Below are 6,769 nucleotides of genomic sequence, written 5' to 3' on the forward strand. Positions count from 1 at the left end.
AAGAAGTCTCGAATGTAAGATTTTGTTTTTATACATACATACATATATATATATATATATATATATCTATATATATATATATATATATATATATATATTTACAGAGTTTTATTCGTGACTATGTCAGAGCATGTGAGACGAGTATTCCTTAATGTATTATTTGTGAACTCATAGTTTCTGTAACAGAGGTTGCAGGCAGAGTCGAAGCGAAGTACATAGGAGAAGAACGAGCCAAGATGTTCGTAACAGATCTTTGAATCCATTGAGAGATCAAATAGAGGCCAGAGTCAATGGTAAAAACCATAGAAATCAAGTTCAAGAGGGAGTTGTAACAGAAACAGTGAAGGAAATGAAACCTTGAAGAAACCTGAAAACTATCGCAAACACTGAAAGTGGCATAAAAATTAAGTTAAGCAGAATAATGGATAAGTGAAGTATCCATTCACAGTAGCTGTCGGATCGAGAAGACCAACGACCAAGATTAAATTGCAAGAGTGGGGAAATCGGGATTGCATCGCAATCCTTCAAAGGAAGGAAGTGATTCCGACATGCGATGTTTAGCCCAGACCCGAAACCCTATCGAATATGGCCTATAACCATATCAGGTCCATAAGGATATCGGATCGGCACCTTAGAGAAGATAGTGCCTGGCCTTAAGGTTTTGCTATATGTGATCGCGTGATTTAATCTCAACCATCGGATCGCAGACCGGATCGACGGTCAAGATTTGATCGCAAATCACAATCGGAGGAAGCAAAGATCGGAGTGGCGCAATGGAAAGGCTCAGAGAGCTAGACCCGATAGACTTTATAGTGGTGGGTCTATAAGAATTGAGATCCGACTGATGTGTTTTGGGAGATTTTGCTTTGTATTTCACTTATTTTGTGTATTGCAATTAATGTATGGTTCCAATGTTTCTAAAGTAAATCTCGATAGTTATAAGGGTTCTGATAAGTGTAATGTGGTCTGCGAAAGTCCCGATACCTTATTACAATAAAGGTACAAACTCGATCAATGTGCAGAGATCATACGAAAGGCAGAAAGGTGTGCCTTGTGCATATTTTCATTTGTAAATGAGTTTTATAAGGAATAACATCGATGAAAGGGTTGTAAATATATATATTAACAAAGTTTTTAAGAGGGGAAGGTTGATATATATGCAGGATTATGGGTTGTATAAAGGTTGTGAAGGGGTTTTAAGTCCTGATAGGAAGGATTTAACAAATGACTATAATAGAGTCATAAACAAAGGCTTGAGGGTTTTTTAAAGGCCCGATAGGAGGTTTTAGCAGGGTGATTGAGTTCCAATACAAAGGAACCGATGATAAGGGCCTTAACCATGTATGGTTGGAGATTTGACTCTTTTTTGAGTTAAATGCCTAGGACAGTTGTGTTTATGCATTTTTATGCATATTGTGGGTATCTGCGGTGGTAACCCCTACAGCAGAATTTCATGTCAAGTTGTATTTAGGTCACCCAAGATATTAAAATACATGAAAAATGATTAAGAAGTTATACCATTGGCCAAACCTAAAGAAAGAGGTGATTGAGTTTGTTACAAGGTGTTAGATTATCAATAGGTAAAATCCAATTGTAAGCATCTATGTGGTTTACTGCAGCCGATTCTGATTCCAGAGTGAAAATGGGAGGTCATTTCCACGGATTTCATTACAAGTTTGCTGAGGACATCTAGACAACATGATTCCATCATGGTTGTGGTTGATAAGATTGACAAAGATAATGCATTTCATTCTAGTGAAGTGTATTAATTTAGCTAGTGAGGTAGCTCATATTTTCATTAGGTATATAGTGAGACTGCATGGTATTTGTTGGACACCTAATCCTCAATGGGTTAGTGTGGAAGCCGAATAGACAAAAAGAGTCCAAGAGACCTTTGGATGTTGAACCCAATGGTCAAACCATGTACTATAAATTTATATCTCTTGTTAATAAAAAATGTATTCTCATGTTTTATCCTTCAGATTCTCTTGCTTGTAATATCCCTCCCCTTAATAATAAATAATAAATAATCAATAAAAAACATAATAAATAATAAATAATCAAAACTTAACTTCGGGACGAAGTTCCTTAAAGTGGGAGAGTATGTAATATCCCTCCCCTTAATAAAAAATAAAAAATAATAAAAATAATAAATAATAAATAATAAAAATAATACAAAAATAATAATTAATAATAAAAATAATGAATAATAATAAATAAATCACTTAATAATAAATAATAAAAATAATAAATCATAACTGTTAAATAATAAATGATATTAAAAATTATATAAAAAGAAATAAATAATAAAAATAATAAAAATAAAAATAGTAATAACCATATTAAAGCTCTAAATAAGAATAAATAGAAATAAAACAAGAAAACTATCAAAAATAAGGAAATAAAACAAGAAAGCTAAAAATCGAAAGAAAAGTAAAGAAATAAAACAAGAAAAAAAGTTGCATGCAGACACATGGAGTGTGTGCATGTGGTTCCCCTTCCAATGTTTTGTTCTATTTAATAGATGGTGAGGAGGATGAGAGGCATTCCTGCATTCCATCATTCCGAGATTCTATCTTTCATTCTCTTGGGAGAATGGTGTTCTAAGACTTAGGAGTCGCTGGCAGTAGTACATTGATTGAGGTCTCGGGGGTGGCCAGTTGTAGCAGAATCCTTGCACAATTGAGCCTACTATTGGGTGGAGAGTCGTCCCCAAAACCTTGTTGCGGTAAGCCTACTTCTACGATAGGTAAGCACTATTCTTAGTTGAATTTAATGTTAATCAAAAAAGTGAATTAGATATTTATTTTTGGACTATTAAATATCTAATTAACTTTTCTGATTAACATTAAATTCAACTAAGAATAGTGCTTCTTAGCTAAGACAGATACTTTTATGGAGAATCTAAATCATGTTTTATTGTTTAAACTTTATGATACATACACTATGATTTCCGTTTAGTTTAATTAATTGTTAAGATGTTGAGTATAATGGTAAAAGAATAATGATGCACATGTGGTTCTTATAGCGATGATGTATCCTTATGATTATGATGTTATGTCGAGGTATATTAACATATTCATTTACTGCATGATGATAGGTATTTGATGTTGATGTTATAACTTATGATAGTATTTCATGACGTGAAGCATGTATTTGCGATTAAATATGACGAATGCAATTTCTATGATACTATGATGGTATAGCTAATGCATTGGTTGCATGTTGAGGTATGATGATAGACAGGACTCCACAATGGGCTGAGAGGGCCAGTTTATTTTATGATCTCGGGCGATCCCATATGCATGAGGGAGAATAAGTAACATCATATGGGCTAGGGACAAACTCAATCAACACTACATATGCCAGTGGTTCCTTTGTCTTGTGTAGCTCTTGATGGATAGCTCTAGAAGAGCTATGAGACCATCTTGAGGAGGCTACGTGCTTGATGTTCTAGGCTAGGTGCCTAGTATTGGATTGGGATGCCGAAGTCTGGAAGGGATGTAAAGGACTTCGATCCCTGGGGCTGTGCGCCTTAGTAGTTGTGGAGGGAGTGGGTCAGCCTTGCGAGATGCCCGCGGTCATTGAGTACCAGACCGGATGCCTGCCTTGGGGCAGATGAGGTCTGAGTCAGGCGCGAGCCTTGGGGCCAGCCTTGGACTAGGATACAGACTGGGTTAGGGTTATGCCTGGTGCCAAAAGTGGGGAAAAGGACAGAGATTCCTTGAGATTTCCCAGGGTGTTGGGGACTTTCGATGCCTGCTGGTTATACTAGTTCAGCAGAGGGTGTTGGCAACATGAAGCAAATAAAATAATAAATAATAATAAATAATAAATAATAAAAACTTAACTTCGGGACGAAGTTCCTTAAAGTGGGAGAGTATGTAATATCCCTCCCCTTAATAATAAATAATAAATAATAAATAATAAAAATAATACAAAAATAATAATTAATAATAAAAATAATGAATAATAATAAATAAATCACTTAATAATAAATAATAAAAATAATAAATCATAACTGTTAAATAATAAATGATATTAAAAATTATATAAAAAGAAATAAATAATAAAAATAATAAAAATAAAAATAGTAATAACCATATTAAAGCTCTAAATAAGAATAAATAGAAATAAAAAAAGAAAACTATCAAAAAGAAGGAAATAAAACAAGAAAGCTAAAAATCAAAAGAAAAGTAAAGAAATAAAGCAAGAAAAAAAGTTGCATGCAGACACATGGAGTGTGTGCATGTGGTTCCCCTTCCAATGTTTTGTTCTATTTAATAGATGGTGAGGAGGATGAGAGGCATTCCTGCATTCCATCATTCTGAGATTCTATCTTTCATTCTCTTGGGAGAATGGTGTTCTAAGACTTAGGAGTCACTGGCAGTAGTACGTTGATTGAGGGCTCAGGGGTGGCCAGTTGTAGCAGAATCCTTGCACAATTGAACCTACGGTTGGGTGGAGAGTCGTCCCCAAAACCTTGTTGGGGTAAGCCTACTTCTATGACAGGTAAGCACTATTCTTAGTTGAATTTAATGTTAATTAGATATTTATTTTTGGACTATTACATTGCTGCCATGTGTGTGCTTAACATGGTACTAGAGCAGGCGTATTCCTACCCTGCATTATTACTGTGAGCCATTTGTTTTATGGCCTTTATGTGCAGATCATTTCTGCCATCAATTCTGCATTTCATGAATATTTTCTCAGCTAAATTTTAGCTGCAACCTGTTATTTCTCCAGCACCATTTTTATTCACCTGCCTTCTAAAAACACTCCTTGCTTAGACCTGCCATCTCTTCCCTAGCAAAAACACACCTCTAACTTGTCATTGAACGGCACAATTTCATTTGATTTCTACGCATCGTTACTCCAGTCTTGTGTGTCAGACAACTACGCTGCCCACTGTCTGCTGTCACAATATTTACATTGTCTGCCTCTTCTAGTTGCACAAAATGTCAGCGCAAACGTTCCTGGTATCATTTATCTCTTTGCCTACCTAATTCCTAGATCTCTGCCCATATACTCTGTCTATTCTCTGCCCTGTAATCAATCATAATTCATGTTATTGCATCTGCTATACAAAGGGACCGTTACAAGCCTTCGATTACTGACAGTGCCTAGAATCACTCTTGTTTGAATGACTATGCGTTGAATGTCGTCAAGCCACTAAAGAAATCTTGAATATCCCGTATTTGTGTTTTGCATTGGATACCAAAACACCATGCTATGAAAGCCAGCGATGAGTTTTGGAGCAATTATTTTTTGTGTGTTGAAGGGGTCATATTTCTTTTGTGTTGAGACATTAAATTGCAACCTGATGTGTTGAAAAGCTTAAATTATTGAAGAATGGTGCGTGAGCTATGTTGAAGGTCGTCACTGCATTTGGTTGAACCTGTAGGTTGGTCTGTTGGAGTGTGCATTCAAAACCCTGTGTGTACGATGATCGAAACTCATTCATTATGTCCATACGCTTTGCTGCAAACAATCTTGTTATGAGCACAATGCACCATATTGTAGGAATTGATTTAGACCATTTGTAAGATTGCATTATGACATGTTATGGTATGCATTGAATGGTGGATGATGCTGATGTTGAAAAAAAAAATCTCTTATACGATTCTTAAAAAAAGGTTCCTTCCTAGCCTCCTCTTCAGTTTCCTTTAACGCAAACAACTTTTCTACTTCCAACCACTCCTTCCTTGTTACTTTTCTAAAGTCGAGCAGCCACAGCTTCTTAAACTTTTTAATTAGATACAGGTGATAGTTTGGTTTCTTTGTAACTATATTATCCAACAGGCTAAGTGTCTGCAAATTCACAAGTGTTGCGTGTGGATCAAGATCCACCAAGTTCACAAGGTGGTTATTTGTAAGAATTAGTGTCTAGATTTTTGGCAGAAATTCTCCAAGATTGGGGTTGATGCAGGGAATACGATTTTTATTTACTAACAATGTGGTCAAACACTTCAAATAAGGAAAGTTTTCTAGCTTAACAATTTCATTGTCTGAAAGATCTATACTGTCAAATTGGTCCTCTATTGCTCCCATGTTCTTGATAATCGCATTTTTATTGCCACGAAGGTCAAGCTCCCGCTCGCATACTGGATTGAAATATTGCAGATAGCGATAAATGCATTGAAGTCGAATTCGTGGAGGAATTTTAAGAAATTCATTGAAGCAGTAAGTTATTTACAAGTTGACTACATTGTATTGGTCATGCATTTAATATATTGAATAGTGAAGGGGACCAATTTCCTAATCATGAAAATGGCGGAGTTCCCTCTTTGAAATTGGGTTGAATTCCTTAGTACCATTGGCTAAGTCCATTGACAGAATGAAGACATGTTCATACATCCTTCTGCTGACTCGATGTATTGTGGATAGGGATGAAGGAAGAAAGAGATGGACAAGTCCCTGCTTCTCTACTGGATGAGTGCATGCCTTAAGAGGCCGAGTTCCTGAGTGAGGTGGGCCATATTATTTTCACATAGAACCAAAGTGAATGTACTACACAGCCGAGTTAAAACGTGATATCAATCCACCAATCATAAATTTACAAGCTATGTGGGTATGGAAGTGTAGATTTGATGACTGGTGTAAGAAATTATACGCTATTCATTTGACTGTCCAAGTTCCACTGTATAATCACTTTTCTAAGTGTGGTTCTGCTATATAGTATATTTCAATTATAAGGAATTTTGTGGCCATAAAAGATTCCTTGCTTGAGGAGGATTGTTTCAAGCTACCTCCAAATGTTTATTGCATG

At 35.7% G+C, this 6,769-nt stretch overlaps 1 pseudogene; it reads right to left on the reverse strand.

The window, feature by feature from the left end:
- Positions 1–4,769: 4,769 nt before the first annotated feature.
- LOC149142608 (U2 small nuclear ribonucleoprotein A' pseudogene) lies at positions 4,770–6,132 on the reverse strand (annotated as a pseudogene).
- Between the last annotated feature and the right edge of the window lie 637 nt (positions 6,133–6,769).

This window comes from Pinus tabuliformis, chromosome X, assembly GCF_031772625.1.
Source record: "Pinus tabuliformis cultivar Carrire ecotype Pingquan chromosome X, CPIR1, whole genome shotgun sequence".
Taxonomy (NCBI): Eukaryota; Viridiplantae; Streptophyta; class Pinopsida; order Pinales; family Pinaceae; genus Pinus; species Pinus tabuliformis.